Raw genomic sequence first — 23,571 nt, 5'->3', positions numbered from 1 at the left:
GCCCAGACAAAAAATGAGCCTACTTAACGAATTGTACCCTAGGGGTGCCTGAGTGGCTCAGTTAGTTAAGCATCGGACTCCTGATTTCAGCTCAGGTCATGGTCTCATGGTTGTGAAATCAAGCCCCACCTAGGGGCTTTGCACTGAGCGTGGAGCCTGCTTAAGATTCTCTCTTTCCTGCTCAGCCCCTCTCCCCCACTCCTGTGCGTGCTCTCTTTCTCTAAAATAAAAAGTAACAATAATAATAATAATAACAATAATAGTAAATTATGCCTTAAAGCTTATTTCCACCTGAGTCTGCAACTACCAGTCACTTTTGCAACTTTATCTCTATGGTCCCACAAGAGGAGAATAAGAAAGATACTATTATAATCTTCCTTCAGTAAAGAATAAAGAGGCTCAGAGATGTGAAAGGTTATACCTAAGTCCACGCAGCTCGTAAGTTCTAAACGTGAGTCAAGAATCCAGTCTTCTCCATTCCCTTCTCTAACCCTGACCCATTTTAGTGACAACCTCCCAGATTTATTAACAAGTAATAAACCTGACTGATTTGGCCTACCTCTCTGGTGAGTTATCAGTGAGCAGTGAAATGTACCAAAAGTGGACTGAGATAGGAAGGTGGAGCTTCTAGAACAGACTTAGAAAATGGAATAGTCACCTTACAATAAATGCCACGTTTTAGCACTTAGAACGTACCAGGTAGTGTCCAAAGTGCTTTATAGATATTACCTCATCTATCCTCCAAAATATTCCTGTGGGGGGTACATTATTAGCTCTATTTTACAGATAAAGGATCTGAAGTTTAGACAGGTTAACTGACCAAGGGATTCTAACCAGGGTTAGAATCCTGTATGACCGAGAGCTGTGTTCTCCCAGCCAAGTGAGTCAACAGAGACAGGAACTCCAAGCCTGCCCTGGGCACAGCGACTGACCTTAGCCTCCCCGAGCACGGTTCTCCACTCTCCCTCCCTCCTTACCTGCTGGCTCTGAACAATGAGGCTCTTTCTCTGTCCGAGTCGTTCTGGTACAGGAAATCCCATCAGGCCTCTGGGAGGCTAGTGTTCTTCTGGTGCTTTTGTGATATTCCCCTCCCTCAGTTCAGAAGGATCTGAACAAGCCAAAAAGAGGTTTACTCCCCTTGTGGGAATGTTTACTAGGATTCACAGTGGAAGAAAAAAATTAAGAAAAATAATGCTTTAATGCAAAAAACTTTAAAAGTCAAGATCAATGTCCCAAAAAGTCCTTTTTAAATGAAGACGAAAGATCCAATCCTACACTTACTTGCACCACTCACTCCACCTCACCCCTGCCCCTTGGAGCCCTGTTGGATACTGTCTGTATTGAAATTCTTGACATTTAGTTCACCATGGATTTTTTTTTTTTGCATTGATATTTATTTTTTTAAATATGGCACTAAAACGTTATTTATCTTCATGATGGATGAGTTTTAGGTTTTGTTTTTGGAGTCCCCTTAAATTTTATGCTCAAGGCTTCACCGGCCTCAGCTTATCCTTGGTCCTGGACTGAGCACATAAAAGCTGGAATCACAGTTGGAGGGCCTTGTTTCCCAGTTTACAGTTTTCCCACATCTTTCCTTGTGTCCTCCTCATGTCAGCTATCCTCTGTGTCAGCCCCACCAAATAAGTGACCACCGTGTGTACTCAAGGTCATAGCTGAGCCGTGGGGAGAAAACAGTCTTCTCCACCTTTGCTCCAGAGCTATGGGAGTTTGGCTGTGTTTCTTTCTCCTTCTTAAAGGACACTTTTTATACCATCAGCTGAGTAATTTGCCAGGAGGGAAATTCCTGTCTTTGACACTCTCAAATCAGTGTTGACATGTAATTTTAATTATTGAATTCCTATCACTGTTTCTCTAAGGCAGTGGTTCTCAGTCTTTAAAAACAAATCCCTATGCCCAGGCTGCTCCCCAGATCCATTAAGTCAGTATCTCCAGGGGCAAGAGCCTGGCATTCATAATCTTTAAAGCTTCCGAGGTGATTCTAGTGTGTGGGCAAGGTTGAGAATGACAGCTCTCGCGAAAGGCTCACTTTTCATTTTCCTCCCCTAGATGGTTTTTCCTGTGGTCCATCCCAGGGACAATACCAGGGCTCCAGGATCTGAGGGAGCTGGATTTAATTCCTGGCTTTCCCACCTGCTAGCTGTGTGACCTCGGACAAGATACTTTTGTTTCCTCAACTATGCCAGGGAGATGATAACAGAATCTACCACTTGAACTTGGCTGAAGGAATCATGCGGAGGCATCTGAAACACCTAGCATAGTGTCTGGTGTGCGTGTGTGTACGAGCCCTCATGCAACCACACATTCAGTGTGAGCTACTACTATTATTAGTTACGAATCCATTCTGCAAAGAGACAAGAAGACCAGTGAATAGGCAAAGGTAGAACCACTCTGTTAGAATCCAGGGGTGAGAGGAGACTCAGACCCCACTCTTTTTCAGTGTGTTCTATAGAGCCCCTGCGAATTCTGGGAAATAATTCAAAGACCACTAGTGTGGCATGTAATGACATTTTGAACCCAATTTTACTCTGTTTGGGGTGGCTTTTTCTGCCTCAGAACTGCTGTGGCCCATTTCTAATCTTATTTCCCGTGGCAGGCGTCCGCCGGCTGAGCTCGGGGGCTGTTCTGCGGCCACAGGACCCAACGGAGCAGGGCTGCTCCGCCCACGTTGCCTCTGTGGCCTCAGGCTTACCAGGGGAGGAAGCAGCTGCTCAGTGACGCTGCTCTAAATTCCCAGTCCCCTGGCTGGATGAATGTCTGTTTGGTTTTCAGGTGTGTGATGGTGGCCAGGAGGGTTGAACGAGTTTCCTGTTCAAGAGTAGAGGAGTATTTAAATGCCCTGCGCAGGAAGACCCTTAAGGCATCCTGGCTTGGCAAGGACGGCTCCCTTCGGGAAAGACTAGCTCGCCTGTTTTCCCATTTGAGAACAGCTGTGCTCTATTTGTTTCTTAGGCAGTGTTGATTGTTTGAACCCAACCAGTCAAAAACCCTGGCCCAGTTCAGAGACCTCCACCAGCCTTGGGCTGATTCAGAGAGGGTGAGGCAGCAGGTACAGATCGGGACCAGCGTAACTGAGGTTGGCTCGGCCTCAGAAATCATCTGTGCCACAAGATTGGCTGTATATCCTTTTCCATTAGGGAGCCCCATCTGGGCCCTGCTCGTTTGTGTGGCTTCCACTGCTCCCTTTCATTTCTTCCAAATCAATATAATGTCTTTGTTCTTGTTTCCATAAAGGAGTACCCCTCGTACCAAGTTAGTTATGGAATAAACTACTCGATAGCAAGAGTGTTTCGTTTCTCCCTCCCCCAAGCCCCTTTCCAGACTTGTGTGGGAAGAAAGTTGATATTTCATACCATAGTGTGTTTAAAGTGTTTTCTCTGATTGTTCTTTAGAGTGGCTGTTTGAGTTAGACTTGGAGTAGTTGGGCTCCTCGATTCCAAGTAACTGAAACCAACTGGTGTTGGCTTGAGCCAGAGACAGGAATTTATTACAGGATAAAGAAACACCTCACGGAAGCAAAGACAGGAGGGGGGCTAGGCTTCCGGAAGAAACTGGAAATGGAAAGCTGCCAGAACATGTCTGCCATGTCTCATCTCTGAAGCCTTGCGTCTCTGCTGCTTTTTGTCTCTTTGCTGACCGGCTTTTACTGCCTCTGTGGACAAGGAGAAATGCTGCTGTCATCAGAGCTCAGTGCTTATTACTTCCATGTGAAAGGTGCCCAAAATGACTCGTGGCTTCCAGTATCGACTCAAGAGAGTGTGATTGGTCAGATTCCATCAGCGACGGTCAGCGGACAGAGAACACAGAGGCTGTCTTCTCAACCAAGGCTCCCGGATACAGCTGCTGACTAGGGTCATTTGTGGGAGATTTTTTTTTTTTTTTTTTAAATACAGACCCAGGCTCTGCTTTGGAATCTGTAGGAGTAGGTCCCGGGACTCTGCATTAAAAATTCCTTAAGCAATTCTGATGATAAATTAGATTGAGAGCCAAGGAGACAAAACTCTTTGGTACCCATTAATCTTTCTACTAAGGTCTAACAAAAGACTGCCTTTTAAGCTATCTACTGTTTGTTGGAGGCTATTACTATAAGGCTGGAGTGAGCAATTCATTTCAGTGTGAATATACGTGAGTGGGATGAGGAACTCCCTACCCCACAGAGCACTTGTTGTAGAACCAGTCGAGTGGAAATCTGAGAAGCCAGCTCAGAGTTGGATCTAATATCACTGCTCTTAAAGGCTTCATGGTCAGGACTTTTAGACAACATTTCAAGAACAGTTCTTACCAGGTGAAATCTGGTTCGGTGTTACCCAAGCAGATGATGCAGGTTCTGTGGGTCAGGGTGAGAGTCCAGAACAGGTTTAAAATCTAGGTCTTCACGCTGGGGGAAAAAACAGAACTCCATTGGGAAAATACAATCTTAAGAGAATCGGGTTATGTTTTGGTTCCCATGTTTTCATTTCTTACAACATGCTGTTTCTGCTGCTTGATAAACAGTTACCTCTTCTCTTTTTAATGTCTATTGCCTTGTTCTTTAAGACTTAACTTGTGTTTCCATTTAGAGGAAATCTTCTCTGACTCCCTAGTCTATTCATCTTTTCTTCTGCTCCTTTAATATCCTCCATGTACCTTGATCATATCATGGATTGTAATCATGTTACTTTCCCATCACCTCCACTTGATGATGGGTAGATGGCACTTTGGTAACTAAATCTGTTTGTTTGGGGGTTGGTATGAACTCTCCTTCTGCTGAATTGATGTAGTGATGTGTCTGCCAACCTGGCCCCTGGCTTCCCTTCTGTCCCTGTAACAGTCAGAGCCACCATTCTGAACACCACCCCAGGTTCTGGGATCGCTCATTCCTTAATCATAGAAAATGAAGGAGCCCTAGACTTGTGGCCCTGCCTCCAGTATGCCATGGTTATTAGGACACCCTTCAGCATCATGATGCACTTTGAAGATGTTTTATTTGTGTTTTACTCTAAGATAGTCTAGCTAAATCAGCCATAATTCACTAGGCATGATTCAGATATTAGCTCATTTAACTCCTACAACAAGCCTACAAAGAAAGCTTTATAGGGAAAACTGGGAGGAAAAAGATGAAGTAACCTGCCCAGGCCACAGCACCAATGTCAGAACCAGGATCAAAACCCAGATCTGATTCCAAACCCTTACACTCTTAAACACCAGGCTGCACAGTTAGGCCCCTTTTGAAACCTACTTCACATGGTCAGCTACTTAGTTAGCTAGTTAGTTACTTTATGTAGTTAGCTATCTTTCCCTGTTTATGCCTTCCTTTCTGAATTAGAATGAAATATTCAGTAAGTATTAGCTGGTTGAAAATACATAACTGTGGATGATACATCACTGATCTGAACTTCAAAACGTGTCTAACATTCTCCTATCCGTTATCAAGTACAGAATTTTCTAGAAGTGTCTACCTGAAACCTTCCACCAGAATGTGAGCCTATGCTTATTTGCATCGCTTCTACTCAACATGGCTGAGGAGAAGATTTCTCCACTGCTGTCCATGGAACCACCAAACTCCAAGGAAGCCCTACTTCTACGGTGTTCTTTTAGGTGTGGCCCCTGCATGACAGGGTCTGAGAATGTGTAAGGACTGTATGAGGACAGGGTGACGGGACCAACCACAGCTCTCAGAATATTCATAACCGAGTCATCAAAGAGTCACACAGTCCAAGCCTGAAACTGGGCAGTTAGGCGACAGCACTGCATAGTTTCCCCAAACACACCATCTCCATATCTGAGAGCCCACACGGGAACACATTCATCACTCGCCTTACAGGAGGGGTGTTTAAGACACAAGAGTTCTAGGGGATATCAGAAATAGTTTGCATGAATTATAAATGAAGAAGTAGAAAGAAAATTCAAAATTTAAATCAGAATTATGTTACCCTCTCCATGCTCAAGTACAGTTCAAAGGCTAGAAACCTAGAGAGATGCACTTAGACATAAAGTACACCTGAAACTAATCTCGTATCGTATGGTAACTGGGATTTAAATAAAACCTTGAAAAAAAAAAAAATAGAGGCAAAGCCCACCTATTCCGACAAATGAGATGAAACATCAATGGCAAGGAGTCGGTAGCCAACTCTTCTCTTTCCAGAGGCTACAGCAAACTAGTCCAGGGCCTTGTAGAGATGACAGGTGCACCAGGCAGATATATGGCCCTATACTTGGGAGCAAGAGAGGGAAAGGCTGATTCAAGCAAGCTCAGGCGTCACCTCCTGAAAGCATAACATTTTCCTCCAGCTTCATTAGCAAACTTTTCATTCTAGATGCAAAGGGTAATCACATCTCAGGCTCCTCCAAGGGCAGAACGCCAAACCACACTGCAGTGTGACAAATGAGGCCTCCCCAGAAGCGTAAAGAACAGGGAATTGGCAGCTTTGCCACAGATTCTGAATGTGAGTGATGAGCAGGTGACAGAAGTATAGGCTGGAGGGTGGGGCTGGGGGGACAACCACGTTTTATTTCTTAATGTGTTAACTTTAAGATGCTGGCAACTCTCATGAAATATCCAGCAAGCTGGTACAGAAGAACTTCGGGAACTCAGAAGAGGGGTCAGGGCAATCGATTTTAGGAACTTCTTGCAGCGAAGTGATAAAATCTTGTGCGTCTCAGGGAGACAGTAAAGCAAGGTGAGGAGCAAGGACACAAGCTTAGGGAAATATCCCCCGGCTGAGGCATTCTGGTTATACAGCCTCCAATTGCTTCCTTTTCTTTGTACAGAGATTCCTCTTAGCCTTGAGAAATTCCTAATGCTTATCTTATTCTATTCCCTTCTACCTTGAGCAGAAGTAGTAAATTTTCTCCCCAAACCTGACAGTCAAATAGAGCCTTGGAACAAATGACTTTAGTCAGCAAGGCCATAAAAAATGTTGTAGTAGAGTGCAGTCTTTGAATGGATTAATAACCTTTCTCAAAAAATAAAGAACCTTTTTCTCAAGAGACAGCATATGATTCTTATTGCATTTGGTCTATACAACTTGAGCAAAAAATCACATACGAGAATGTTTTAAATGGTTAAGTTGAAACTTCACTACATCTAATTTTTTATTTCTTATTTTAGTAGGTTTCACGTCCAGTGCAGAGCCCAATGTGGAGCTTGAACTCACGACCCTGAGATCAAGAGTCAGACACTTAACCTCCTGAGACACCCTGGAGCCCCTACTACATCTTATTTTGAAATGCTCCCCTCCCTTCCCTTCTCCCCAAACACCACTTGACACAACACAAAGAAGCTGCCTGTATAAGGAATGCAGGATCTAACACAAGTGTTAGGACTTGAGGTTTGTTTATTATATCATACCTGTCTTTCCTGAACTTCTTGAGTCATCATTAAGTTACTGTTTGTAGTTCCCACATTTTTCTCGCTATATACAGAGCACGAACAAAAGTCATGGGCATTGTTCCCTGTGGGGCCCCTTATACATTTTAAGCAAGCTAGCAGAAGTACGGTGTAATCGCTCAAACACTCAACAGAGAAAGTGACTGGGTCTCAGCTGTCTGCACTGAAAACTGTTTCATAACATTCTACCTAGTATGTGTGCAATTTCAACACAGCTCAGGGCTGAATAAGCACTAGACTGAGGTGGGAAGAACGCTAACCCAGGTGTTCTTGACATTATCTGATAAAGGGAACTCAAAAGGCTTGGTGTTGGCTGGTTGATGGATAAGCTTTATGACATTAATGAGGCTGGGGCACGATAGTTTGTTTTACACCCCCCTACAAAAGATTAAACGAGTTTTCTCAGTGCTCACCGAGAAAGTCCTAAATAAGAGCTCTTATCAAACGTAGACTCAAGAAAACCCACAGTATCACTCATGGAAAACATTTTACAACACACAGAAATAAGGGCAGAACTTTTCAACACTCTGGACCAGAGGCCTTCATATGGGGTTTGTTTAACCCTATGAGGGGTACCTTAAAACCTTTAAAGGGGTCCTTGAGCAAGGGTAATTTTAAAGTTTTTCTTGTAAATAATTATTTTGAAGGAGAGAGAGACAGATGGAGAAAGAATCCCAAGCAGGCTCCATGCTGCCAGCACAGAGACTGACATGGAGTTCGATCTCATGAACCCTGAGATCATGACCTGAGCCCAAATTAAGAGTTGGACGCTTAACAGACTGAGGCACCCTGGCACCTCAAGCAAACTTCCTCCATACATACCCTTCCCTCAAACTGAGCAATCTGAAAGACAACCACACTGAATCCACAATATTCCTTCCATCCAAAGGCACATCAGTCATCTCTCCAACCTGTACTAAGAAGACTGTACTGCCCTGAGGCATTAAGATCTACAGAGCACAGTGTGTTGTTAGTCTTTGGGGCTTCCTGACTTTCCTTGTTCTGTATTTCTGTTAAGGGAGATTTACAGAGGGGGCATCTGGGGAATCGTAAGAATGCTCAAGTTTTGGGCATGTGGTAAAGTATAGTACAGTGGAAGGGATGAGGGTTTTGTTTAACAAACTGGCCACTTCATCTTCAGATTCCTGTGAAGTACATCCCTCCTGACGGAAGCCACACCAGCAAAGCAGGAAATACCGGCGAGAAATACTAAATGCTAGGGGCGCCTGGGTGGCTCAGTCGGTTAAGCCTCCGACTCCTGATTTCAGCTCAGGTCACGATCTCATGGTTCGTGAGCCACGTTGGGCTCTGGGCTGGCAGCGTGGAGCCTGCTTGGGATTCTTTCTCTTCTCTCTCTTTGCCTCTCTTTTGCTTACACTCTTTCTCTCTCACAAATAAACTCAAAAAAGAAAGAAAATACCGAATGCTACATCTTTTCTCATAAGTAATTTTTCCTGCTATTTAAAACTCATCTTAGAGTGCCTGGGTGGCTCAGTTGGTTAAGCGTCCAACTCTTGATTTTGGCGGCTCAGGTCATCATTTTAGTTTGTGGGATCAAGCCCTCAGTCGGGCTCTGTGCTGACAGTGCGGAGCCTGCTTGGGATTCGCTCCCTCTCTGTCCCTCCCCTGCTTGCGTGCGTGCACTCGCATGTTCTCTCAAAATAAATAAACTTAAAAAATAAATAAAAATAAAAATAAAAACAAAATAAAATACTCGTCTTTGGAACCATCACTGACTGGAAAGAAAACTACCTTTGAGCAGTCAAAACAAAAACAGTTTAGTGATGCTGATCATTTATTTTTTTAAGGAGGAGAACTTTCTTTTCCTTTTTTTTAAAGTTTATTCATTTTGAGAGAGAGAGAACAGGTGTGTGCAGGGGAGGGGCAGACAAAGAGGGAGAGAGAGAGAGTCCCAACCAAGCAGGCTCCACGCTGCCAGCAGAGCCCAATGCTGGGCTCAAACCCACAAACCACGAGACCATGACCCAAGCCAAAATCAAGAGCAGAACACTCAACCAATTGAGCGGTTCAGTTGCCCCAATGCTGACCATTTTAATTCTAACTTAAAATATGACTACCAAAATTTTCATGATGCACTGAATAAAATTTGCAAACAACTTTCCATGCATATCATGAAATATTTATTCCAAATACAGCCAAATCTTAATTTAATCTCATGAGATGATAAATATTTCCTACCACCTACTAACAGAAAATAGATTCTGGCTGCCACACCAGTTAGTTTTTAGCAACCTGTATAACATTTTATAGGAAAAGTCTGATCCCATCTAATTAATTTAATGTTATTTTTGATTCTTAATTCTACCAAGAATTGAGTGAACCAATTCTTTAGTTCACTATAAGCACACAGCTTTATTGAAAGAATATTTTGCCTTAAAAACCTACTTGCTTCTTTAACATAATCTTAGCTTACAGATGACTTGTTACAAGTTAAATACTGAGAAAGAGTACATTGATTTATCTTGCTTCTTTAAAAATTATGTTAAATCTGTGTGATTTTAGACCTTGACTGCTTTTAGTCATCTCTTACAAAAAGTGTTCTATCATGTGCTTAATGCTTTTTTATAACATTCTTCAAAATTCACTAACACAACACTGAAATTTTCAAGTCAGACTTTTTCAGACAGAAACAAAGTCTGATTTAGTTATTTGATTTATTGATGATACAGTGGATATTTGACTTGGTTTCATTAAATGGTGGACATTTACCATAAATTGATTAAATGTGCAGCTCCAAGGTTTTCATGAATTAGATATTTAATGAAACATATATTATGATGAAAATATATTTAAAACACTAATTTATCAAAAGAATATATCTGAAAGGTGTTTTGAAAGTAACAGATTGGATTTCCCAATTGGATTAAATATATTGAATTAAATAAAGCTTTTTTGGGCCACTTGGGTGGCTCAGTCAGTTAAGCGTTGACTTTGGCTCAGGTCATGATCTCACTGTTCGTGCATTCGAGCACCACATCGGACTCTGTGCTGACAGCTTGAAGCCTGGAGCCCGCTTCGGATTCTGGCTCTCCTTCTCTCTACCCACTCACTCTCACCACCCCCCTCTCTCAAAAATAAACAATAAATAATAAATAAATAAATAAATAAATAAATAAATAAATAAAGCTTTTCTAAGTGAAAGAGTAACAGACACAAGTAGCAATCTTTGATAGTCTTGATAAAGCCCTTTGAGTTTATGTCCCTAAATTTGAGAATGAACAATTCTAAATAACAAACTCTTCTAAAAATGAATAATTCTTCTAAAAAATGAAGAATAAACTAATCATGCTGTCGGCTGAAGGATGACTAAAACCACAATGTGATTTTGGGGATGGAATTTAAAGAATTGAGTAAAGTGATTTTTAAAGCTACTTCTATTCCCATCCCTTGATTTAGGGGCAGTTTTCAATCAACCTTTACACAGAAATGAAAGACAGAAATGGAATTAATGCTGATCTGTCTTTCATTCTCAAAATGCCACATTTATCCAAGGACACATAAACTAATCTGAAAAATAATCTCATTAAAAGAGGACTTCCAAAAACTTTACATCTCATTTAATAAGTATCAAATTTTTAAATATACTTATATTTTTATTGCATAAAATTATTTAAATAACTCAACATAGAAATTTAGCACAGCTTTAAGGATCACAAGAAAAAATTTAAATGTATATACTTGCTTTTGTTGCAAAGACGTGGATAGCATAATTGATAGGACTTTTGAGCGTACAAATATACAGTAAAATTCTAAGGCAACCAACTCCAGGAAAATGAAAATCTGATCTAATGGGATTGGCCCCTATCCTCCAAGCCAGCCCCCTATTCTCAAACATTCTAAGCTTCTCTAGGGAAGGCATGTACTGGTGGTGGTGGGTAGAAAGTGATCACCTCGTGATCAGTTCGGACTTTGTTTCGTGATTGGTCTTACCATTACTTTTGCCCTGTGTGACAATACAGACTAAAACATACAGGGCTTGTTTTTTTGTTTTTGTTTTTGTTTTTGGGTTTTTTGTTTTGTTTTGTTTTTTTTTTGCCATAATGATTATAATAATATGACCTCACATTTTCATAATTCAATTTTTTTTAAGTTTTTTTATTTTTGACAGAGACAGAGTGCGAGCATGAGCTGGGGAGGGGCAGAGAGAGAGGGAGACGCAGAATCTGAAGCAGGCTCCAGGCTCCAAGCAGTCAGCAAAGAGCCTGACGCAGGGCTTGAACTCATGAACCGTGAGATCATGACCTAGGCCGAAGTCAGATGCTTAACCGCCACCCAGGTGCCCCTAATAATTCAATTTTTTAAGTCCCATCTAGGTATTATGGTAGGATTTTTCTGTGTTACATTAGGATAAAATATTGTGAGGGAACTGCAATGAAAATATAAGTCCAAGAAAAAGGAAAGATTAAAAATTGTAAAAATTGTAAAATGTAAAATGTCTTGTGTATTTTCTATAGTGATTGATGGTATTAAATTTCTATGCTATTTAGACTCAACTGGATATATTTGAAAGAGTAATGAACATTTTGTTTTAAACTGTCAATATGTATACTATGTTGGAAATTATATCCTTTTGCCAATATTTAAACTTAGGGACAGCTTTAAATATGCAGTGTTAACAGTTTCCTTTTAAAACTAGTTTATAAAAAAGTAGGAAGTATTTGTGCATAAAAGTTTGAAAATCACTGCTCCAGACAAAGGAAAAGTAAGCAATGATCTTTTCAAAGCCAAAGATAGTTGGAGCAGATTTTTCATCAGAAGTGTATAGAGCAAACTGGGAAGGAGAGCTTAACATTTGTTTGCTTTTCCTGGCACCTAGAGGGAAAGCCAAGCATAGACAGGGATTACATATTACTGCTATAGAGTCAAAGTCTCTAAAAACCTATTTATGGCACATAGTAGCAGGGAAGGGAACAGCTATAACTCTGCCCATGCAGCAACTCTTTTATCAGAGAGTAGTCAAGACTTAATTTCTCCACCCTTTGCAATTTCAGAAAAAGGTACTGATCTCATGGAATATATTTCGCTACCGTTAACTCTTTTTAACTGAGCATCCTTTATGTGTTAGGTCCTAGGGATACAACATGCAAGAACGTGAACTTGAAGAATTTACAACCTCGTCAGAAGAACAGAAAAAACACAGAGGTAAATAGGAACCTGTGCGATGACTATAAGGAAAGTGTTAACAAATAGCGGGACTTACTGCCAAAAGTCGGGGTAGTCTGGGAAGGAGAAGGCTGGGATCACAGCAGGTGTTAAAAAAAAAAAAAAGCTAGAAGCAAGAGAACAAGATTGATGAGCTAATTTGCTGGGGACTGAAGCAGGTGGGTGTAGGGGTGATGCAGGTATGATGGTGAGTGGAATAGTGATTAGTCCAGAGCAGGCGGCTGCTGTGAAAGTTGGAAGGTAGGTGGAAACCAGACTGTGGAGGGGCCTAAATGCCTGTGGAGGCCTATGTTTTACCCTATGAGAAATGGGCAGGTTTCTGAGATCAATATGCAACATTTTAGGAAGCTTCTCTAATGACAGTAGTAGTGTGTAGGAAGAGACAGCAAGAGAGAAGAGTCAGTTAAATTTTAGCAACAGTCTGGGTAGCCAGGATGAAAACAGACTGGGGTTAAGGATCCTGTGACTGAAAAATAATCAAAGGACATACTGCTAAGTGGGGAGGGGAAACCACAAGGAATTCCAAGGCTTCAAGCCTACGTGACTGGGATAATCATGGGCCTACTGACAACAATAAATCCAAAAGGAACACAGGTTTATGTTCAATGGAACAGGGTCCGCAAGCAAGGATGGACGTGTGGAGGGGAAGGCTCAATCTCTGACTTCTGCCATCACCAGCTATATAGAAAACCATATGCTTTGTCCTGTTCTGTTCTCTCGTTCAATAGGGGAAAAAAGGATTCATGTTCTAAATTTGTTATTGATCGCATTATAGGACTCCAAAATGACTTTTCAGTATTCACCCTAAAGAAATCCAGACAAATTTTCACTCCCTTAGAAGTACAAAAGCAGATGGAGCTTAAAGCCTCCGAAACATCAGCCTTTTACTCAAGTCTTAATACAGGCTCCATTAAAAACAATTACCTCCACCTCTCACCCCTCGACAGCCTCATTATAGACCTCACTTTGAGAACACAGTGAAAAAAACTTAAATATAAATCTTTTTCCTTCCCCACTGACCCCCAGCCCCAACAAGCCTTGAAAGCTTGTTACCTTTAAAGTTAACAGTATTTCATGCATTCCGTTCAAAATGAACATCGAATTATTTCCTGACATGTAACATTTAAGTACAACCAGACATTGAAAATGGCTAGTTTAAATTGCAGCAAGATGTTCCGACTACCTGGGACAACCTATCTGTTCTTGGAATATCAAATGAGCAAAGGTCTCTAAGGAGTGGTGGCATAGCAGAGGGGCAAAGTGCAAAGACTCAAGTGGGACTGCCTAACTTGGAAATTCCCACTGCTTAATCTTTGCCAAGGTAACCTCTCTGTACCTCAACCTTTCCATCTGTAAAATGGAGTTGATAATGCCTCGCCTGCAGGATCCTTATAAAGAGGGATTTAAAGTGCTTTCACAGTGTTCAACAGTAGGTGCAATTCTCATTGTGCCTTAACATCCAGCTCTAAAGCTAGTTCATTTCTTATTTACTGATGGAACTCCTATGTTTCTATAGATCAAGGAGGTAGGGGTAGGCAAACTTTTTCTGCAAAGGGCGAGGCAGTAATATTTTCAGCCTTCCTGACCAGATGGCCTCTATTCTAACCACTCGACTCTGCTACTGCAACACAAAAGCAGCCAGAGACCATATGCAAATAAATGAGCATAGTAGCTATGTTCCAATAAGACTTTACAGAAACAGAAATTTAATTTCACATTATTTTCACATTACAAAGTAGTATTATTCTTTTGATTTTTTTCAGCCATTTAAAAATGTGAAAACCATCCTTAGTTCATAGGCCATACAAAAAAGAGGCAGCAGGCTGGGTTTGACCCATGGTGGTAGTTTGCCAACCCCTGCTCTGGACTAAGAAGCTTATGGGGTTTGGAAGGTTTGTGGGGGCAGGGAGATTTCAAATACAGGTTCGTGGTGCAGAATAATGAGGGAACTTCTAACTATAAGAGGAAAAAAAAACCCTATTTAATGCTGCCATTCGTTTATTAACACTGGACTCCGCTATTACTGGGATCCCACATGGCTGGGATCAAACATGTAGGGAGTCACAGTCCCTGCTCTCAAAGAGTCTGTGCTTCTCCATAGCAGTTTAGAAACCGAAAGTCTGCCTTCAAAATACAACACATTCTATCGGGCATGTAGTTCACATGTAAAGTAGCTTCTTCGTAACACCGCCTGCAGCCCACACCAAACAGCAGTTACCTGTATGTCTTCCTCTCAGTAATTTCACTACCTGTTCTTTCCCTCTCCCCCCCAGATTACTGTTTTGCACAACCATTTTGGGGGTAACATTCACGGTGATATACTACAAAGAGCAAGGGAAGTGGTCTTATCTTTAAAAAAATGACCATTTAATCTGGTCTTCAAGGATACATCTTCCTTTTAATACATAACGCGTTAGTGACTCCTACGGTTTTTCATTTCAATCCAGGGAGAAATTTGTCCCCAGGAGGCAGATTAAACATCTATCATTAGGCAACAAAAAGACACTTCAGACGTATTTTATCCAAAAGAACACAAAACAAATAAAACACAAAGTACAGTGTTTTGGTATCTATCTCAGTTGGTTCTTAAGACTGCGGATTTGAAATAATACAGCAGGAACCAGCATTGTCATTACGTCCTAACAAGTGAAAATCAGAAAGCAAAGAACTAAACATACCTAATGATTAAGGAAAAAACAAAGGATTGTTTGTAACTAATGATTAATAAATATTAATATCATTATAGTACATAGTATACATTACAATATTAATAATTAAAATGACAAAAATATTTCTAATATTGATGATTTTCTGGACTACTAAATGGCATTCATCTCTTAGACATCTTCCTTGCAAGAATGAGCAATACTGTATACCCTCAAAGACAACAGAGCACAACAAAAATCAAACAGCAGAAAGCAGTACTCCTGATGTTAAGATTGTCTCATCAGAACAGGCATGATCAGTCTCAGCAAAATAAAAAAAAAAAAAAAGTCCATTTGGCAGAAGGAGTATCAAATTGGTGGGGAGGGCAACAAAGGTTAGGAAGAGAGTGGTGTCAACAAGATGGGAAGGCTGGGAGGAGCCCAAGGCTCACCTCCTCCACAAAAACCATTAAGAAACAACTAACTACAAGCTGACAAAAATAGGGAAAACTAGGTTTCCCTACAACAGGGAAAACTCTGAACTACCAAGCAGCAGCAAAAACCCTGCAGAGCTAGAAGACCAAGGAAGGCCGCACAGAAAAGCACAGGCAGCATTTAGCTGTGTCACCTCCTCTCCCAGCCCCCAGTGGCAGGCAGGTGCCAGGAGGGATTCCCTCAGAGATTTCACCCCATGAGAAGAGGGAGAAGAGAACCCCAGGACGCCTCCCTGCCGTAGACGTTTGCAGCCTTTGCGACAGACGACCCCGCGGTCTTTGCCAACGCCGATTCCAGCTGTTGCACTTCCTCTGGCCTCCGGGCTGGTGCTGCGGTTGCCATGAGACCTGCCCCCAGGGGCCCCCACTGCGGCCGCCCACCAGTCTCTGAGATCGGGGCGCCACAGCACCCTGCCATGTGCAGGACCAGAGCTGCCACTGCTCTGTGCCCCACCCCGGGTCACAACTTTGTCCCACCATTACGGGGGCACCTGCTGTTGCTCCATACCCTACCCTCAAAATCCCAAGTCACGCTTTGACTGCCATTACTGGGGCCATGCTGCCACTTGCTGTGAGACCTGCCCTCCCCGCCCCGCCCCTCCCGCCCTCCAAGTCCCAGGTCCTGGCTCTGACACCATCTTAGGAGCTAAGCTCCCGCTCTTCTGCAACCTTCCCCCTGGGTCCCAACATGTGGCTTTAGTGGGCCTCCACCAGCGATGTGCTACTGCCATCCTAGGACTGCCCCCGCCGGGACCAGAGATGGGACGTTAACCCACCACCCCCAGGCTGTGCTGGGACTGCACTCTCCTCCTTGGACCCCAAGCCACCCAAGCCATCCCTGCACCCTATGATCCCAGGGCCTGTGCGGCTGTATCTCCCTCCCCACCCCTGACCTGAGTCGCTGAGAGGAGCCCAAGACTCAAACCCTGGTTTCACTGGAGATCTGCACATATCTGCACCTTAGACACCAGTGCCACTATGAATGCACCTGTGTCCCAGGACCCCACCCCACTACTGCTCTGAGCGCCAATATGCCAGTCAAGTGCCCAGAAGTATCCTCTCGGCTAGAAACTTCTCCCACAGGCAAAAGGAGAACTGGAGGACCTCAGCAGCCTTTGCCTCTGAGGATCCCAACAGTCCTAGCCACCGCTGCCACCCGCAGGACCTCTGCAGTCTTGGACATGAAGACTGCCTTGATCTGTGCAAACATTGACCTCAGCTAACAAATAGGGCTGTGTGAGTTAGCCACTGTGTTTTCCCAGCAACCAAAGACCCTGCATCCCATCACAGCCACCTTCAGGTGAAAGTCTTTCCCATCAAAGCCAGGCCAAAGAAAAAGCTGGAAGACATGACTACTCCCTCAAATGCACAGACATCAATGTAAAGCCAACAGAAACATGAAAAAGCATGGAAACATGATACCATCAAAGAACACAGTAATTTTCCTGTAACTGAGCCCCCCAAAATAAAGATCTGTGAGTTTCCTGAAAAAGAATTCAAAATAATCATTTTAAGGAAGCTGAGAACAAGTCAAAAGAACACAAATAGGTAACTCAATGAACTCAGGAAAACAACGCATGAACATAAACAAGTTCAAGACGGGGGGAATCATAAAAAAGAACCAAACAGAAATTCTGGAGCTGAAGAATTCAGTAGTCCCTCCTTACCCACGATTTTCCTTTCCACAGTTTCAATTATCTGTGGTTAACCGCAGTCTGAAAATATTCAATCAAAAATTCCAGAAATAAATAATCCCTAAGTTTTAAATTGCGCTCTATTCCAAACAGTGTGATGAAATCTCAAGCTGTCCTGCTCCATCCTGTCTGGGATGTGAATCATCCCTCTGTCCAGCATACCCACACTGTATATGCTACCCCCCACTAGTCACTTAGTAACCATGTGCATTACAGATGGACTGTGGTGGTATTGCAGTGCTGGTGTTTAAGTAACCCCCCAAATTACTCAGTAATAGCCCGAAGGAGTAAGAGTAGGGATACCGGCAATTCAGAGAAGCCAAAGAAAAGCCATAAAGCACTTCCTTTTAAGTGAAAAGGTGAAAGTTTCTGACTTAGGAAGGAAAGAAAAAAAATCATATGCTGAGGCTAAGATCTACAGTAAAAATGAATCTTCCATCTGTAAAATTGTGAAGAAGGAAAAAGAAATGGGTGCTAGTTTTGCTGTTTCACCTCAAAATGCAAAAGTTAAAGCCAGTGTGTGGTAAGCGCTTAGTTAGGATGGAGCAGGCACCAGACTTATGGGTGGAGGACACGAACAGAAAATATGTTTTGACTGATGGCCACACGTTACGCCAGAAAGCACCGAGGCTGTAGAAAGACTTCTTCTACTGAAGGACCCCCACAGTCTTTGCCTCTGAGGATCTCAGCAGCCTTAGCCACCACTGCCACCTGCAGGACCTCTGCAGTCACAACAGTGGCAGCTTGGCCCCTCCAATGACGGGCGATCCTCTAAAACAAGTGACACCAAGCACTTTACTGCAAGTAACTGATGATTATTACAGAGATTCAATAATAGGTTTGTACTAAAAAATATAAAAATTACTGGAGAGGCTGTGACGACCAGTGAAGAATCTGCTGCTATATTTCTGGCAGAGTTGAAGCAGTTGGTTAAAGAGAAAGGATCCCATCCAAAGCAAGTCTTCAACTGCAATGAAGCCAGGCTCTTCTGGAAGAAAACGTCCAATAGCACATATAGCGCCTTCCTAAAAGCACAAGAAGGGTCCCAGGGCATAAAACATAGAACGGCAGGTTAACTCTGTACTATGTACGTGGCAACACTGCAAGGCGGATGATAAAGGCAGGCGCAGCGTGCAGAGAACCCATGCACTCTCAAAAACGAAAACAGAAATTATCTGCCTGTGTTCTGGCAACACAATCAGAAAGCATAGGTGACAGCCATCCTTTTTCGGGAGTGGTTCCACCAGTGCCGGTGCTTGCTTCATCTCAAAAGTGAAAAAGATACTTGGAAGAGGAAGGGTTGGAACCTAAAGTCCTGTTAATAGTAGACCACGTACCTGGCCATCCTGAATTGGTTTGCTAGGAAAATGAAATGTTGAGGTTGCATTTTAACCACCAAGTGCAACCTCACTGCTTCAGCCCCTCGGCCAGGGCATCATTTGCTTTAAGCCATGTACACCTGCCTGGTATTTGACTGCATTCAACCATCAATTGATGCAGACCCTAATCTGGATATGATGCAGGGCTGGAAATCACTCACTACTGCTGATGCAGTAACATTTCATCAAAACTGCAATGGATGAATTAAAACCAGAAACTGTAAATGCCTGCTAGAACTTACCAAGTGAGATAGTGGATATTTTTTTTTTTAAGTTTATGTATTTATTTTGAGAGACAGGAGAAAGAGAGAATCCTAAGCAGGCTCCACACTGTCAGCACAGAGCCCGATGCAGGGCTGGAACTCACGCATGAACCATGAGATCACGACCTGAGCCGAAATCAAGAGTCTTACGCTTAACCGACTGAGCCACCTAGGCACTCCTGGGGATAATTTTAAAGGCTTCCCAGGGACTGATGGGGAAGTTAGGAAAATCATTCACACAGCAAGACAAGGTGTTGTAGGAGGAACTACCCACATTCTTGATGAAGTGGAAGAATATACTGAAGGCCATCAAGGAGTGTTAACAAATGAGGAATTACAAGAAATTCTGGAATCATCTATAGAAGAGGAAGAGGAAGTGAGAAGAAAAGCTAGTAAAAACTATATAAAAGGGGCCAGCCAGATGCCCCTTTTATACTCCCCCTTGCATACTTTTGGCTTCTGTAATCTTGTTTGCCTCCTGTATCTACCAACTGCCTGGATAGTACCACTGGTAAGTGCCCCCCTCCCCTTTTTCTTTTGTCTCTCAAACCCCTACCATCCCAGCCACAAAAGGAGGCCGATGCCAAGGTTCAGGGCTCAGCCCTTGGAGGTGACTCCACTGGGCCGGCACTGGTGCACAATAAACAGTCTTTTCCTGATTCCCTGAGTGCATGTGGCTTGTCTCTTCCTGGGCGCCAAGTATTTGCTGTAACAGAAGAGGAAACTCAAGCAGAACCAGCAATGCAGACATTCCCAAAATTTGCTGAAGTGTACAGAACTGCACGGACATTAAAGGACAAAATTACGGAATACAATCCTCAGATGGAACACAGCATTAATGTCACCCATATGATCACTGAAGTATTACAACTGCTACAGCAATACTTTGATGACTTACAAAGACCACGCTTTCTGATTACAATGTTCTTCTAAAAGATTTTAGCAAAAAAAAAACAAAAACAAAAACAAAAAACAAAACCCTTCAACTATCAAAGATCCCCAACCATCGACCTTGTCTGCTCCTGACATCCAACCACTAACATTGTCATGACTCAATGATCCAGGATCACCCCAAGCAGATGATCCTCCTTCTGACATACTTCCAGAAAGTCAACAATATCTTAACACTAGATCATAGTGCTTATGTCATTCACGTCACTTCATCTCATCATGTAGGTATTGTGTCATCTCACATCATCACAAGAAGAAAGTTGAGTGCAGTACAGGAAGATATTTTGAGAGAGAGAGACCACATTCACATAACTTTTATTATAGTATAAATATAGTAGAAAGTAGAACTGTTCTACTTTATTATTAGTGATTGTTGTTAATCTCTTACTGCGCCTAACTTACAAATTAAACTTCATTATAGGTAAGTGTGCATAAGAAAAAACATTGTATAGGGCTCCTGGGTGGCTCAGTCAGTTACACCTCTGACTCTTGGTTTTGGCTCAGGTCATGATCTCACGGTTTGTTTGAACCCCACATTGGGCTCTGTGCTGATACCACGGAGCCTGCTTGGGATTCTGTCTCCCTCTCTTCTCTGCCCTTTTCCCACTCGTTCTCTCTCAAAATAAACAAACATTTAAAAAAAAACACAGTATACATAGGATTCAGTACTATCTGTGGTATCAGATATTCACTGGACGTTTTAAAATGCATCCCCAATGGATAAAGGGGGTGGCGGGTACTCCTGAGCAATGAAATGAAAAATGCAATAGACAGCTTCAACAGCAGGCTCAATAAGGCAGGGAAAAAAATCTTGAGAACTTTAAGACAGATCTCTTGATAATGTCCAGTCAGAGGATAAAAAAAATGAGCAAGAAAAGAGTGGAGAGACAACAGCACAGACCCAGTGTGTGGAAAGATGGTGGCAGAACCTGGGCAGGGTGGGAGGCTCACCCACAGAAAGGAAGGCAGCAAGGAGCACCACTGCTGGGGAGAGAAGACACTTGGAGCTCCTGGTTCAGGCTGCCTACACTCCTCCTGCAGTGCAGATGACACAGCCCACGGAGGGCCAGCCACCTTGGCGATCCTGCACCCAGGTGGCACCCCTGAGTACGTCATTCTGCCACTTCCTGGACCACCATGGGCCAGATGCCCTCCCTTCCAGGCCCCTGAGCTTGGGATGAGGACATGCCGGTCTGGGCCGCAGGGAGGCACAGGAGCCCTTGGCGCGCAGACCGGTGTGAGCACTGTGCTAGGTAGGGGCAAGGTGCGCAGAGTTACCTCACTGGGGCTTCTCTCATGTGGGTCTCACTGTCCCCACCCCTAACTCCTTTGCTGGAGCTGAGCCCTGAGGGCTTTTGAGGGGTGTGCCCCCCCCTCCCTGCCCTCAACCTCGATGGTGTGTGCAGATCACCCCTCTGTTTACAGTCCACATCCAGCACCCTGCTCTGGGCCCACGGGACTGGAGGACTGTGACTTTAACGCTCTTATAAGAGTCTAAGACTTGGAAAAAGGGACCTGGATTTGCTACCAGACAGTAGAAGGTTTTGGTTCAGCCATTAAATTTAGCTTCACAACTTAGCAAGTAGGATTGTTAACGCCTGCCTCCCTAGGTTTAAATAAAAGTGTCCCCCCCCTTTTAAAAAATATCCCTCATATAAATACATTTTTTAAAAAGAGAAAGTTTACTCAAACTACAAGATATCAACTGAAACAATATTTGCTTTATAGGAGTCCCAGAAGGAGAAAAAAAGAAAAGGGACAGAAAACTTATTTAATGGCTGAAAACCTCCCAAATCTAGGAAGATATAGTCATCCAGGTACATGGAATTCAAAGATCCCCAAATAGATTCAACCCAAAGAAATCTTTGCTGAGACACATTATAATCAAAATCTCAAAAATCAAAGAAAAAGAGAAAATTGTGAAAACAGCAAAAGAAAAAAAAGCCCGATAAGTCCATCAGCAGATTTCTCATCAGAAACCCTGTAGGCCAGAGAGTGTGGGATGATATATTCTAAGTGCTCAAATAAAAAACTGTCAACTGTAGGGGCCTTGGGTGGCTCAGTCAGTTGAGTGTCTGACTTAGGCTCTGGTCATGATCTTGCAGTTCTAGAGTTCGACCCCCACATCAGGCTTGCTGCTGTCAGCGCACAGCTTGCTGTGGATCCTCTATCCCTCTTTGTCTGCCCCTGTCCTGCTTGTGTTCTCTCTCTCTCAAAAATAAACATTAAAAAAAAAACCCAAAAACAAAAAAACTCTGCCTTTTAAAAAAAAAAGAAAAAGAAAAAACTGTCAACACTCAACCAAGAATACTTTATGTAGCAAAGCTGTCCTTCAGAAATGAAGGAGAGATACAGACTTCCCCAAACAAAAACAGAGAGAATTTATCACCATTGGACCTGCCTTACAAGAAATGCTAGCGAAATGCTTAACTTTTGAAGTTCAGTCGTTATCAGCTTGCTAAAACAAGACTGGAATAACTATGAGATGTACCATGAAAGTCGCATGGTAATCACAAAGTAAAAGACTGTAACAGATACACAAATGATAAAAAGAAAGCATGCCCTACAAAAATTCATCAACTCACAAAGAAAGAGAGGAAGGAAAAAAAGGAACTACAAACCAATCAGAAAGCAATTAACAAAATGGAGATGGTAAGTCCTTACCAATAATTACTCTAAAAGTAAATGGTTTAAATTCTCCAATTAAAAGACACAGAATGGCTTAATGGATATAAAAACAAGACCTAACTATATGCTGCCAAAAAAGACTCACTTAAGCTTTCAGGGCACCTTCAGGAGCTAAAACTGAAGGGATAGAAAAAGATATTCCATGCAAATGGAAAACAAAAGAGAATATAAGTAGCTATACTTGTTTCAGACAAAATAGACTTTAACTCAAAAGCTGTAACAAGAGACAAGGAAGGTCATCATATAATGATAAAAAGGGGCAATTCATCAAGCATATTTCACAATTATATATACGTACCTAATATTGAACACCTAAATATATTAAACAATTATTAACAGATCTTAAGGCAAAAATAGACAGCAATCCAATAGTAGACTACTTTAATACCCCACTTTTAACAATGGACAGATCATCCAGACAAAATCAATAAGGAAATAATGGACTTGAGTGATACTTTACACCAAATAGACCTAATAGACATATACAGAATATTTCAACCAAAAGCAGCAGAAAACACATTCTTCTCAAACACACACAGAAAGCTCTCTAGGATAGACCATATGTTAGGTCACAAAACAAGTTTCAACTAATTTAAGAAGGCTGAAATCATATCAACTATCTTTCTGACCATAATAGTATGAAACTACAAATCAAAGACAGGAAGAAAGCTGGAAAAGTTCACAAATATGTGGAAATTACACAACACACTTCTGAGCAACCAATGGATCAAAGAAGAAATCAACAGAGAACTCAAAAAATATACTGAAACAAATGGTACATATATAATGGATTATTATTCAGTCATAAAGAAAAAAGGAAATACTACCATTTGCAATAGTGTGCATGAAACTGGACAGCTAAGTGAAATAAGCCAGATGGAAAAAA

The 23,571-nt window shown here is 42.3% G+C and overlaps 1 long non-coding RNA gene across 2 annotated transcripts in view; it reads right to left on the bottom strand.

The window, feature by feature from the left end:
• LOC131506493 (uncharacterized) overlaps window positions 1-19,467 on the bottom strand; it is a 103,390-nt gene extending 83,923 nt beyond the window's left edge. Inside the window, exons 1-4 of one of the 2 annotated variants that reach the window (XR_009258973.1) lie at window positions 18,270-19,467; window positions 6,078-6,211; window positions 4,301-4,396; window positions 978-1,108 (exon numbers count right to left, since the gene is read on the bottom strand). This is a non-coding gene — a long non-coding RNA (uncharacterized LOC131506493). Of the gene's footprint in view, window positions 1-977; window positions 1,109-4,300; window positions 4,397-6,077; window positions 6,212-7,348; window positions 10,478-18,269 lie in introns of those variants that run through there. The other variant, XR_009258972.1, reaches the window with a different exon arrangement.
• Window positions 19,468-23,571: the final 4,104 nt, after the last annotated feature.

The sequence above is a fragment of the Neofelis nebulosa genome, chromosome 3 (assembly GCF_028018385.1).
Source record: "Neofelis nebulosa isolate mNeoNeb1 chromosome 3, mNeoNeb1.pri, whole genome shotgun sequence".
Lineage (NCBI taxonomy): Eukaryota > Metazoa > Chordata > Mammalia > Carnivora > Felidae > Neofelis > Neofelis nebulosa.
The sequence above is the reverse complement of the archived record's forward strand: the minus strand, read 5'-3'. Positions and strand labels throughout refer to the sequence as shown.